Genomic DNA, 15,802 nt, shown 5'->3' on the forward strand with positions numbered 1-15,802 from the left:
CAACATAAATATATTTTTATGCTTTTTAACAGTCGGTAAGTGTGAAATTTTAAAGTATCCATATTGCAACAATTTGGGTTAATATGCCTGCTACTATTCAGATAGTTTTCAAGTATATAAGTAATAGTATAATGTAAAATTTTAACGAAATATTTTTAAAAAGAAATGAAAGTTGCACAGCATAATGCATAACCTGCTACGTAATAATTAAAGCAATTAAAAATCACTACTTCTTTTTAACCCGGTTAAATGTTATATTGTTATAGCTCACTATTTAAACATTAACTTATAACTAACTAAAGGTTCTTAACTTTGCCATCTCTACCCACCGGGTAGCCAGCACAAAAATACCCATTGCGCTTTATTATCTTATAACACCCACGGAAAAAAAATCGTATTTAATCGTACACGCGCGTGCCGTCCAACGGGAGCTAAATAATATCACGTACAAACAATCGATCGCGATAATAACAATATGTAATAATACATATGGTATACGATGGTTATAGTATCGTATAATATATTATTATAATATAAATCGTAATGTGTACTATGCGGCCGGAGATTTCCGCACACATGCCGTAACAACTCCGTAAGTGCAATAATATTAACTTGGCGGCGGCAACGCCCTAAATCAAATCCGCGCGCGCGTGTTACATAAAATGTACAACGAAAAAAAACACGATTTTTCCTCGACGACCTTGACGGTCGCGACTACATCGGGAACCGTGCGAGAAGGAGTGTGCAAGAGAAAGATAGCAAGAGAGAAAAAGCGAAACCGCACAAGTAATATAATATATATATATATTAATATTATATAAATACAGTCGAGGCAGGCGGGCTAACCCCCGGGGGTCTGTTTCGCGAGATCCGTTCGGGCGTGGTACCGCAGCCGCCGACGACCTTGCCCCGCCGATCGCCGATCTGATTTAAATTATTATTATTACTATAGCATAATAATGTGATATTAATGCACTACAATTTGGCCGATGGGTTGTTATTATTATTATTATTATATTGTGGATTTCGTTTTTTTTTTTATAATTTTTCGCACTCTGCTCCCGTCACGTCATGTGTGTGCTTGTATGTATGTGTATATAATGTTATACAATTTGCGGCGTGAGATTAAAATTAGCATTTTTAAGCGAGAGCAAAACGCCCGGCCGTGAAGACAATTTTCGTTTCACGGTATTGTCGGTATTAGTATTATTAATACGACGATATAATAATAATACGTACGCTTTATAATATTATGTTTGTACATAAAATATGGTTAATATTATAATACCCGAAGATTCTTATTAATATTTATCGTGTATACCTATGGTATAGTGATCGCGCGATTCATATTATTATTATTATTATTATTATTATTATTATTGTAGGTATATGCGATAATAATCGAATTATTACGACGATCCAACGCGCCGTGCAAAACGAATTATCGAAATCAAGATCCGTGTGCGGTCGGCGTGTACACTTTACACACAACGCGTAAGAATAATGGGCGGATTTGATTTTTTCCTTCGTTAATATCGTATTATATAGAACTTCGATAGTCCGAACGAATTCTGAGTCTCGAATACAAATGTTATCATCCGGATTATACTTTGCACTCTACAGACAATTTTATATAGATATTTGAATAACCGAGACATTTTGTTTCTCTGCACCTTTGTTAATGTTCTGATAACAAATTACAAGAAAATAAAAAATCTAAACAGATAAACACAGAAAATTATGTAACAATAAAGACGTGTACAAATAATTAATAAAGCCGCGTTAATATAATTTTATTATTTTATTATTCATAAATGAACTAAATTACAAAAAAAAAAAAAAGAAACCATTTTGAATACTTATAGAAAACTTCGATGAGCGCGAGAAGCCAGAAGGGATCCCAAATAGCGAAATTGTTGTAGTAAAAAAAATTAAATCACATACCATATGATATAATATACAGACGCATATTTTGATATATTGCTCCTATACGAATAATACAACATATCTAGCATAATATTATATGTTATTAGTTATTATTATTATTATTATTATTTATTTATATGATAATATATACGCAGACGGTGTACGTATAACGGGATTCGTTTTACGATAAAATTTATTAAATTATGTTTTAGTCGTTGTCTCGTAGAAGCGAAATATATTTCATTAAAATACGCCTACGCTGACGCCGCGACTGCAGTAGGTTATATATATATAATATATGTATAGGCCTATACTCTGAGCCGTTGGATTTTATAACGGATAACGTTTTTTTTTATTCGATGAAATGGCGCGAAAGAAAAAACTCGAAGGTAAATAATACGCAATATAATTTTATAATAGGTAAAAAAAATGAAATCGGCCGCGGCAGATCGTAGTCGTGGGTGCATTTGCAGGCGTGTTACGCGTGTGCCGCATAATATAGACGACGATTACACGCACCGTGTTCCTATATAAGTCCGATCGTATAAACCACAGCTAATTCACGATCATACTACAATTATATTATGTCTTCGTTGTACTGCCATCGCAATAACGTATTTAATGTAATGTATAATAATAAAAGGCACCGCTCTGGGTCGCCGCCCCCGCGGCCTATACGATATACAATACGCGCATGCGTAATACAAATTTATTATTGTCGAGTTCGTGATATTTAAAATCCGGGCCGACTGCAGCACGACCCGATTTCCGCCTAGTCACATAGACCGGTGGTTCTCAACCTTTTTAAAATGCAAATCATCCCCAAATTATAGACGATTAATGTAATTTCCGTGACATCTAAAAATATTTTTCATGTATCTACCGCCTCTTCGATTCTAAATAATCATTAGTTAGTGTCTCCTGGTTGCAGGTCTTTAGCGTGTTTTCGTCTACGGTAAGCTTCCGTTCTAAATTTTGGATTTAAATAAAGTGCATAGCTGCAGAGGCTCGTACACATTACACAAGCGTACCGTACAAATTATGCTATTTCTGACATACTTCCCTAAGTAGATGTTATGGAATTCGCTATTATGAAACATGTTCTATTAATAATTTATTAAAAAGTATAGTAAAATTTGAATGTACCTATTATACGATTTTTAACAAATGGTATACGTTCGTGTATGATTGTTTTATAGGAGCATATTAACATGCATTTTTTAGAGTTTTTAAGGTCGTAAACATGTCCACTAATTTTCAACATTAAACTTCCGGTCTTTTAACGATCTCCACAAAGGTTGATGTCGTTGACACGAACACGACAGAAAGCCGAGGTACTTAATATTTCATATCGCTGTCGCCTACCGTTTCATATACTACCGTTTTCGCATAAAATAAAAATAATAATAATAATATATTAATATGTATATTATAATATGTGCTACTATCGTGGTGCACCGTTAAAATATAAAAACAACCGTGATATTATGGATATAATAATATGCCAATCGCCGACCATCGATGTGCGCCGATAAAAAACCCGTAACGCACTACAGCACGGCGCTCACGTATGCGTATGACTTACGAGTGAAAATCCTATTAGAAAATGTGTTTGTATGTTAATCTACGGCGGTCATTGGACTTGAGGCAACGCGACAGCGACAATCGAATTTGTTTTCCATTCGTCAGGTGTCCACTGGTCGAATAATACATGTTATTATTATTAAGTATTATTCTTGTCGGTGGCGTTCGTGTGCAATCTTTTTAAAATGTTTTAGGCATAGGCCACACCTCACACATGCGCCCGCATGTCCAATTAATAACCTATCGGTGTAAATTAGGAATTCCTACTTCAATCTCATTATGCGACATAATATTATACAATATTATCATCATCGTTTGAGCAGAGAATCCCGTTAATAGCTGTTTATAGCCAGAGAATGCGCATATCGCACCTATATATACTATCCATAGCCTTCCCGCGTAAAACGAAATGTAAAATTCCGTTGTCGATTGTGCGTAAACGCCAAAGCTCACCGCCAAGATAACTTGATTTATGTACGAACGGGGATAGTACACATTATTATGATTATTATAGTTGTCGGGTTTCTCCTATAATATTCTAAATAAATTAATATCATTATTTTAAATGTTAACGTGCCGAAATTGATTTTTCACACCGGTTATAAGTGAATTTTTTGGAGAAAACAAAAACCGTTAGAAAATCCGAAAAAGCCGATAGCGTATTATACTGCCCATATGCACCTATTTTATACAGCAAAATGATAGGATTGACCCCGAGGTACGATCGCTTATTAAATAATAATTTATAATAAATTGTCGTGCGTAAAAATATTAATATGATATGTGATATGTATGTGTATATATATATACAATATACATATATACTGTATAAATATACAATCATACAAAATTAAAAATACTATCATAATATTCTCCAAAACAAAACTAACTAAACCTTTCAGATCGAATACACACCATTAACATCGTATGATATTACAGGTAAAGGAGATGATCGATAGTTGTATATTATGACGTATTATATTACCTGTGGGCTGTGGCTGTATATAATATAATATTATAGTTACGTATATTATGAATAAGATGTGTTTAAATATTATCATTTTCATACACAGGTAATAGCAACGAGCCAACAAAATTATTATAAATAATCATGATAATATTATGACTATCCCAATAACCCCACAAGGAATATTACGAAAACGATGGCAAATAATATGTTAATTTTTATTTAAACAGGTACCTATGTCTAATTATCTGCAATTATTGGATGTCACTGTCCTTCAGATCGGGATTAAAAGAGATAATTTTACTAGCCGGATTGCGTTTTATCATTATAAAAAATATATGAATATAAATTACATCGATTGGCATATAAAATAATTACAATAGCAATATTCGAAAAAAATCTCTAATAATAACTCTTATTAGTATGAGTGTTAAATTGTTTAAATTGAAGATAATATATATACTAAAATTCTAATATTACACAATATTATATACACAAAGGTAATTGATGTAAGTACTACCTGTAGGTACTGGTATAAATATTATATATAGACTATATAATATATATATATTATGCATACTGTCGTGCGTGAGAATATAAATCTGATCAACAAGAAAATATTACATATTATATTATATTATTATCGTCACGACGACGTTCTTTGGACAAAGTTGAAGGATACAGATCCGAAATGATGATACACACGCGATCTATCAAAAAGCATTTTTCAGGTATAATAATAATAATATACAATATACATATTATTAGTTAATCGCGCGTATCACGCTTACGTATACAGCGTTTACCTACTTAGGCTACATATATATTTCACAACGTGTCGGAGCGACAGATCATAACTTACTAAATGTATATTTAATAATATTATAATATGTGTTATTAAATTACAGGGTAAGCTGGCTGGGGTTATATTATAATATAATAAGTGTATCAGCTAAGATATAATGATGATGCGTTATAACCACATGCATTTTGGTGTACTGCAACAATAAAACGGTCGTTATAGCAACAAGGGTGACTACTGTAAGGTACACAGGATGTTTCACGGTATGAGATGCATCATTAACAAAATATTTAGTTATTATTTAAGAATAGAATTTAAAGTAGTTAATCACTATACCGCGTGACATAGGTGGTAATCAAAAAATAATAATAATAAACTTATTTTGAACAGAATAAAATAATATTTTTCTACCTATTATATTAACTTCAAACTTCTAGGGTTAAATATACTATTGTTTGTTAACTATGTTTAAAACGTTGTTTTAATTTATAAGTTATAACTAATTCAAGTTAATTTATCATATACTAACTTACACACGTTTAATACTTTTCAATCTGTAGGTACTCACTATATATATACTCGGATCATAATATTATCATTATACCAACCTATATTAAAGAAAACGACAGTTTTTATCTCCAATCGGATGAAGACCGAAATGAAAGTTGTATTCGGCCGCGCGATGTATAAACCGCTCGCAGGTATGTATATTGGCATATATTATTTTATGTAAAGATATTTACACACGCATATATATACATATTATGTGTACTGATGGCGAAACCTATCGATACACGTCATGTGCGAGTGACGTAATAATAATAATAACAACATTGTATAGCGATTTGGGATGACCGCAAACGTTTAATAATCGAAATATTTAATACATAATATACATAGCGTGAACAATTATTGAAGAGATGATTGCGATACACTCAATATCATCGCAGACAATAGTATCTGAAAGCGCCGCCGTGACGTATAGACTTGAGAAATCGTAGTAGGTTTATAGAGGAAACTCGGCCTCTGATCGATGTATACGTGATTCAGTTTTCACGATAAACAATATTATAGAACACCGAATATGTTTGGTAAAATGGTGACCGTAGTCTGTAGTCGATATTCATATTAATATTTTATATTATTATGTACTGTAATATTATGTGCAGCGAGTAGGTATATACAATGTTCATATACATATGTATATAAATATATGTGTAAAATACAATCGTAAACACAAATTGGCAATTGCATAGATCCGTCCACATACTATCCATAAGACCATAATATGTATTTAGAACGCATTATTCTGTCCACGTCGCGAACCGTTTTGGCATAAAAAAAAAAATAAAATAATAATAATAATAATAAATAATCGGTTTTCACCACGGAACGGCGGCATTTGTTCATTCTGCTCTATTTAATGATCGTATTATAATATTATACATATTTTGGCGGCAGTTTAAAGTATGCCATCACCCAAAAATCTCAGTGACAATAACAAAAAAAACGTTCAGCGTATATGATATTATATTATATTAATAGTCTATGTAACGCAGAAATTGAAATACCTAGTTGTAAACCACAGCAAACTCGGGTACAGAAAAACATCGATATTGTATGGAGTAATCTATCAATAATATGTACTGAAAATATATTAACGAGTATATAATAATAATTCCTAGATGCATATACGTATAGATACACTATACAATATGAAGCTATAGTGTTAAAAATTTGGATTTTTTAAACTATTAAAATGTTGTGTGAACTGATGACTATACATATCCCATACCTATATTATAAGTAAATAATATTATATTTTATGCAGAGACGCGTGTCCTATATTCCGCTATTTCACGACTATAGTATACCAATATCGCAACTTGCAATGATGACCGTTTGGGTGTCATCACACATATACGAGTCGTCAGGTTTTGCTAATAAATAATAAAACGCGTTGAAAACTCAGAAAAATAATATTATTATTATGTTATGTAATATATTATATGATGTACGGAATCGTTTGCGAAGAGTCGATCGTCTGACAAAAAATTAAAAACCACGGTCATATACCTACTTGATTTATACGCGCGCCAATAGATAGATCTCCCCCCGGGGAGTCCATTAAAAAAAAAATCGACGCGATATAATATAATATATACCTATATAGTATATATGTATACTAATAATATATAAAACGTCGTAGTAATTTAATAACGTACCGCACGATGATGGATTCAGTCGGTCGCGCGAGCGAGAATATCGCTTTTACTTACTGTAACCCTCGAGCCAAACGTTTCTCCCCCGATTATCATTATTATTACTATTTGCCAACTCGTATATTTACAATGTATCATGTACGTTCAATGTTTGCGTGTGTTGGTCTGCGCGCGCATTCGGATATATATATATATTTATATATGCACCGGCTGTCTTGCACTTTTGCCCGCGTTAAATCTCAGTTTACTATATAGCTACTATTACTACTACTTATTACTGTTATTATCATATTATATATTATACTCCAATACTTTCACTGGGTGCGCGTATCTGCGCGCGCATCGTATATAATATGTATACTTACGCGCGAACGTGAATATCATATTATTATCATTGTTGTTATACATATAGATACGTGGTAATAACGATTTCACGGCGGCGATTTCATATTATAATACTATATATAACATACAGGGTGTACCAATCATACTCCTATATATGGTTGTATATACTAGGTATAAATTATATATATGTATATATATTTATAAGTTTATAACCACATCTTGCTCATACTTTGAGACTATTTCAACAATTAATAGAAATTATTGATGTAAATAATTAGACTTTAATAAAAAAAAAAATCATACATAATAGAATTGATAACCAATAAAACTATCAAGTATTTCTATTATATTTTGGTATAATATTATACAGATACCACAGTATCAATAATTTTAAACAAATCAAAATATTTCAAAAAATAAAATTTTTAAGAAAGTTATTGAAAATCATGGTGACTGCACACGCTGCTGTATACGCATTCTCCACACAGCAATAATATACTGCTACTGTTGTGATTTAAGTCACTTCTGTATGAGCGCCATTCGTTAAAGTCTCCCGTCTGCCTGGACATTAATTATTTTATATTATATTATTATTATATTGTTTATTTAATTTTGTATTCTTTTGGCTTTTATCACTATATTATTATTTCTATGACAACCATAAATTATATACGATAAAATTACTTATTATTAAGCATTTAATATAGATCTATATTCTATATTCTATATACGTCTGCACACTGCAGTATTTATAACAAAATATTAAGTCTAGTAATTTTTAATATATAAAATATTCATAGTAAAATAAACAAACATAGTTACATATAACTTGTAAAGTGGAATCAACATGACTGCCAATTATTATAAACACACCTATACCTATTTCTTATATATATATATATTTATGTGTACGAATATAATAATATATTATAACGTCGGAAAACGATACGGTCGTTTCGCGCTTATAACAATAAATATAATATATATATACATAGTATACACAATACTTATTTACTTATATATCATATTGTATCGTAAACAACAATATTATTATTATTATTATTGTTGTTGTTGATGTTGTATACACAATTTATACGTACTATTTGTGTGTGTATATAATATATACACTTTACAGTATATAAAACGACCTACGTGACGTTTTCGTATCGAAACGCGTGCGCAGAGAAAAAAAATGATAATAGCAATAATGTGTGACGTTCCGGTGAAGGGTATATATATATATATAATATATACCATTGCGAGACACAAACGGTTTTGCGGTTTATTTATTTTGTCAAATTCATACCGTTTTACCAGCTATTAGGAATGATAATGCGAAAAGGAAAAACATTCCGACACAATTCCGATTTCTAATATGTTCTCATTATTGGCGTATTTTATATAAATATATATAACAAGCCTATATAATATATAGAACAACTCTATGACGATCTTCGAGGAATGTATGAGGATGGGAGGGAGGTTTGTCTCCCACACAAACGAGCGTCACTATCTATCCGACCGAATCGGAAAACCTAGTGAAAATAATGATAACGATCGTATAATAATAAACGTATGGTCAATGTTTCTGTACATTTATATATGTATATTATACACGCGTATCATATAGATATTGTAATAGCTGAGTTTGTTTTAAATTAAGCTATCATTTAGCTATCATTCTATACCTATATACACGGCCGGTCGTGAAATCATATTTACTATAAAATATACTATCGCATAGCTAGGTCTCTTATAATAATAATTATATATTGTATGAGATATTATGACGAAATACTTGCGTTGCATTGTTATACTCGGAGATTTTTCCCTTTGATTTCTCGTCTTGTGTCCTATATGAATATTATTATTTATTGTACGCATTAAAATAATATATACGCCTTATATATTATAATTTATAAGAATCTAATCTTATACATTGATCTCTCAAATTATAATATCATACAAAATATGTTTATTTTTTTATTAATATAATATTTTTACCAATAAAAATAGATAAAACCTTTCGCTCAGTAAGTGTACACCTCCTAATGTTTTATTACAATGAATTACTGTTAAAAAATATTAAAAAAATGTTTTATAATGACCGTTAAGATCGAAAATGAATGAACACATTAACGCGTGAAAATCATTAGCACGTGTGAAACACTTAAGCCTTACTTTAATGATTTTACTCCCAAATTGCATTTATCGAGGCCGTTCATCTACAGGTATATATATATATACTACAATATAATTATAGAAAAACGTGGGTTTTTACGAAAAACGTTTTGGGTTAAAAAAAACCTAAGCTTAACTATATCGAATATTCATGCATAATATAACAAATATAGCGTATGTCGTATATACCTGAAACAATTATTTATAAGCTAAAAATTAATGTCTACACGAAATATTATTTAACACATAGAGCGAATCATACGACAGTTTAGCATGATAATATTTTGTTTTTCCATTGTCCATAAACAACTTAGTTACAATAACTATATAGTGGATTTTTGTTCTGCCAAATTTTAGGGAATATATATATATTAATAAAATAATTAATTTCGAAAGAAATGTTTACCACCACAGGCAATTATAATTTGAGAGGCAGAGAGGGTAAGATTTAAACAACAATTTTTATGTATAAAATATGCTAAACTCAATTTGGTTGTTGGTTTATTATTGACTATTGTCTAAACAGTGATATGTTAAACAATAATATATATTTTAAATTCAAGGTTAGTGACAGACCTGCATAAGTATACGAAATCATTTAATCTATATAGCTACTGAAATACGCCAACACAAAATACGAATGATACAATAAATCGTAATAATCACAATTTTATAATGTATAGTTGTGTTATATATTATATAAAACGCAGAATAATATTTTATTGGGTCGATTTTATTAGCCGGAAGCCGGTAACGAGGGCGATCGAGGTCAATACCGCTGTTAATGAATCGCACAGCGATATAACAACCTACCTACCTAGGTATCTAGCTATCAAATGATAGTAATAATACGCGAAAATAATATTAGAAATGACCAGAAAAAAAAACGCACTGCGGAATAATGTAGGCAACGTTACGCAATAATATAATAATTAATATGACTTGCCCAATGTCCAAATTGATTTCTCATAACACATTGTACAGTATAGTATTGAGAACTTTTGTCGACACGATAATATTATTATTGTTAATATATTTATATACGCGTTATATATATATATATATATATTCCGTTCTAAAACGAGTGTATTATAGCATTCGGCTGTTGATTGAAACCGAAAAGTGAAATTTTTTTCTAGTCGTATACCCACTATACTAATTATATTATATTTGTGAATGTGGCTACACACGTATATACCTATATAATTATTACATGACAATTGGCGATAATAATACACGAATCCGAATACTACAGGGATATGTGAAAATAATCAAAAGTGACTTCTGTTTGTGATTTTGACCATTTGACAGCGTCATATATTTTCATCGTCATATGATACTACATTAATTACCAAACTTATCACTCCACATTTAGCGTTACCCACCTCTAAAGTTTAAATTTAAACGATGTTTTTAAAATAATGTTATACTTTATCTCGTAATATTATGGTTATTTTAATCGCGTGAGTAAATACGTTTTCTCCAAGTTTCCCTAGGTGTCTCCTTTTTCATTTTATTTCTCAGGGAGGGTACACATTTTATTTAAATTAACCAGTTTTTTGTTGAAGCATTTTCCATTAATTAAGCCTGGTTATATTGCAAGTAATTTATATTGTTGGATATTACAACTGATTTTTGCTCACCCATTTTTATTGGAGAACAATGTTTCTCCTGGAAAACGCCTTCAATCCATCATAACGCATTATTATTATTATACTTGCATGTGTTGTCCTGTTGTCAATGGAGCGCGCTTATTTTGCATTGTGTGTCGCGACGTTCCAGAGACTACGGGTCAAGGCGTACCCACCAGATGGCCCCCGCGACCGATTTTTTAATTCGCGCTGACCTCTTGTTAGGTGGACTTGGCAAAGCAATTATAACCGAGTTTTGGCTGCACTATTGTACAAATATAATAACCACGTATAGTATAAAAAAAAATTGTTGGAACCTGACTGAAGACCACCTATGAATATTATATTTAATAGTCATATTGTACTTACAGTTATGAATTTTGAACAATATATTATTAAAAACCATATTTAAAAAAAAAACTAACTTGGATTTTATAAGTCATTTAAAGTATTCGATTTAGGAATACATTTTTTTTCAAATCTTAACTAGTCTTTTTTACTTTAAATTATTTAGATATGTTAATTTTATTGGAAATGTTGATATATTTAAATCAAGATTTGATAGATTAGTTTCTAAATCCAAAAATGTCTTGAAATGTATAGGTCAAGAATAAATTTAATTAAATATAACAAAAAATAATTAATTAATTAAATTTAATACTCAGTTAACATAAAATAATCTTAAATTCTTTTATTCTTTGTACTAAAAATTAAATAGGTAACTAAAAAATGACTTGTATTTCAATTATAGGATAAGAATAATCATCTACCTAACAATTTACACGAAAAATGTTCATTCTCGTTTGAAAAAATAAATCAGTATTGCTACAGGCCCTCTTTAAAACGAAAAAATCGGAGTTGACTTGTTAGGTGTGATTATGAATCCCCTGTATATCATATATACCTATGCGTCTTTCTTTTATCGAAAACAAATTTTTAATACTAAGTGCATGTTTTAATAGTTTCTGATATAATAATACGAGTTTTCAACTCTGTATTGATAATTAACAACATATTATACCTCTATATAACCACACCGCCCACTTCTGCGGCGTGCCTCTATCACTATATTGCACTCCTGCAGCGCGAACAGGACCCGAATCCGGTCACGATGCGTTTTTACTTTTTAATAATAATCGCTTCGGTTAAGAGATATCTGTAACTTGGAAATAAAGGCGTTATCGTGCATGCGCTATCGTGTATATATGTTATTATCTAAATGCACTGCCACGGCAGTCACTCGGATTTTATTCACATGTATATTATAATATATCGCGAGACACTAAACAAATTATTTAAAACGCAATCAGGCGGCCTCGCAACGTTTGAAGGGTATTAAGTTTGATTAATATAGAAAGAATGAAGTAACTATATATGAAACGCAATAACTATGATATAATAACATTGTCGAGGTGGCACATTGACACAATATCGAAACGGGTGACTTGAAAGCCACATAATATATAAATATTTTTTCCTTTTCGCCTATGCCGCCGCGGCTGAATACGAAATATTATTAATGAATTCGAGTATATTATTTTAATAATATTGTACAGAATTATTATATTATATTATTATTATTATCATAAACGTCATAATCGCGCGTTCATTAGGAATTGTGTAGCGGCAGCGGCGAAATGATTTTCGGGTCTGGTTTGTCGGGTTATTGGCGTCAACCAAATTATACTTCATCGCGCATATTAAACTAATTTACAACTACTATTAGATTATTTTTAAAATATATAAAAATAATAATATCGTAAGCGCGTGAGATTTCCGTATATTCTTATTTTATTTTATTTTCTACATATATTATAATAATATTCGCCGCCACGGACCCGCACAGCCGACCACGACGACGCCGCCGTGACCTTTTAGTCTAATCTCGTTATATGTCGCGCGACGGCCAAAAACAGCATTCGCGAGGAGCATCCAGCTTCAGGAGATCAAGTAGACCTACGACGTGTTGGTATTTGAGGTGGGGAGGCAGAGGCGCCTTCAAGTATATTATTTATTATATTATATTATATTAAATAATAATATTATACATAATCGCATGTTCCGGCTGTGGTGACGGCGTTAACATTCCTCAAACACATGTCGTTGGCCCGTTATAATATTATTATTATTATTATTATTATTATTATTATTATTATTACTATCGTCGTCATCGTCATCGTCGTCCAACCGACCGACGTATACAGTAGAAATAATAATAATAATCTCGTTCCTGGAAACTGCGGGATTCCACGCGTGTAAAAAGACACGTAATCATTAAAAACTAATAATAATAAAAAACACGCGTGCGCGTGTATATTTTAATTTATATACAAACGACTAAACTGCAGCATGCGGTGTCATTATATTAAAAATTGTCGGCTTTTTGATGCGATTTGCCACTGACGCCGCCACAGAAATACGTGATGACCTACCGCCGACGATTTTATAATATAAAAAAAGGAAATAATATTTAAATATAATACATCATTATTATCGTATAATAAGGTTATAATAGGTTGTATAAACATTATAACAATAATAATAATAGACGTTTCGGATTGAGTGTGGTTTGTATGGAATGAGCACAAATTATTACGTCATGTTAAAATTATACACATATACTTAAGTAGTGTTTGTTAAATTTCAGAAATTTAATATTTTTAAAATGAAAACTTAAATGAAAATTTAATATTTAAATATATCTACTTAAAGGACTTATAATAATTTCCCAATTTTGAAAATACATATTATCTAATAGAAGGTTATGCATATAGGTACGACATAATATGTATGATAATATATTGTTTTTTATTGTTGCATGTATTAGAAAAATGTATAATTTATTTAAAAAAAATTCTGAATTTAAATTTTGAACTAAAAGTTTGTCACGAAAAATCTTATCTCCGTGGCGAGTAGCGACAGCACCACGACTAGAGTAAGCTATTATAAGTTATAACACATGATAAAATTGTTTCAGTAATTCCGCGGCGCCGGTGAAAATATTATCATGACATATCGATTTATATCATTCAAACGTGAAATTTGTTAACAGTCAATTTTTCCGACAAGTGCCTTACCAATAATTTATTATTAAGCGACAATCATGTATTAGTTTGTAGTGTATATATGTATTAATTCTTCACGTCATTCGTATTATCGCTTACATTCTCGTACTTATAAACTGGTAATTATTGATCATTATTCATCATCAACGTCTGTATCAATTTCATTTACTGTCCAGTAGTTCGACTATATCAGTGGTTCCCAAGCTATTCTATTCTACGCCCCCTTTATATATTTTCAAAAATCTCGCGCCCCCCCTTTTTTAAATTGAAAAAAAATTGATCATATTTTTTTGTGTTCTTTAAAAATAAACTTTAAATTATTCAGAATGACTACTTTTTTATTGATGTTAATAATAATAATAATAATGGTAAATAAAAAAATACATAATGAAATTAGATGTTAATAATAATAATAATAATGGTAAATAAAAAAATACATAATGAAATTAATAAATAATGTTAATGCTGACAACACTTTTCCTTGGACAGTTTTTTTATGTTCGGCTCAATATTTGATAATGAACACCTTAAGTCAGATGCGACATCTAAACGATTTCTATGTTTGTTTTTTATAACTGCCATGCTGGAGAACCCAGATTCGCACAAATATGTAGATGAAAATTGTACAAGGACTTTTAAAGCTTCATTTGAAATTTCAGGATAAATAGGTTGGTATTTTACCCAAAATTCTTCCAAAGAGCTACCACTGTTAAAATCAATTTTCGCCCGTGAATCGTTCTTCAGCTCGATTGCCTGTTCTTGAATTATATCTGGCAATGTGTCTACGTTAGTACTGAATGGAGAACTTGTTAACATATATTGCCAACTTTTGTTCGAAAAATTTGGAAAATATCGAGTGAATTCATCAGTCAAACTGTCGAGATGTTTAATCACTATATCTTTCAATCCAGTAGGACAAAATGGTTCTTCTTCATCAGAGAGAAGTTCGTTCAGTCGACGGAAAGACGAAAAATTAGGAGTCTCTTTGTTTACTCGGCGTTTCCACAGTTGTATCTTTTCTAGAAATGAGTTGATAGTATCGTTCGCGATTATTACGTTTATATTCCTCCCTTGTAATT

The 15,802-nt window shown here is 30.8% G+C and overlaps 1 protein-coding gene across 3 annotated transcripts in view; it reads right to left on the minus strand.

Annotated features, from left to right (window-relative positions):
* Positions 1 to 15,802, minus strand: part of LOC132918341 (uncharacterized) — a 152,006-nt gene that overhangs the window by 43,134 nt on the left and 93,070 nt on the right. The window lies entirely within an intron of this gene.

The sequence above is a fragment of the Rhopalosiphum padi genome, chromosome 1, assembly GCF_020882245.1.
Source record: "Rhopalosiphum padi isolate XX-2018 chromosome 1, ASM2088224v1, whole genome shotgun sequence".
Taxonomy (NCBI): Eukaryota; Metazoa; Arthropoda; class Insecta; order Hemiptera; family Aphididae; genus Rhopalosiphum; species Rhopalosiphum padi.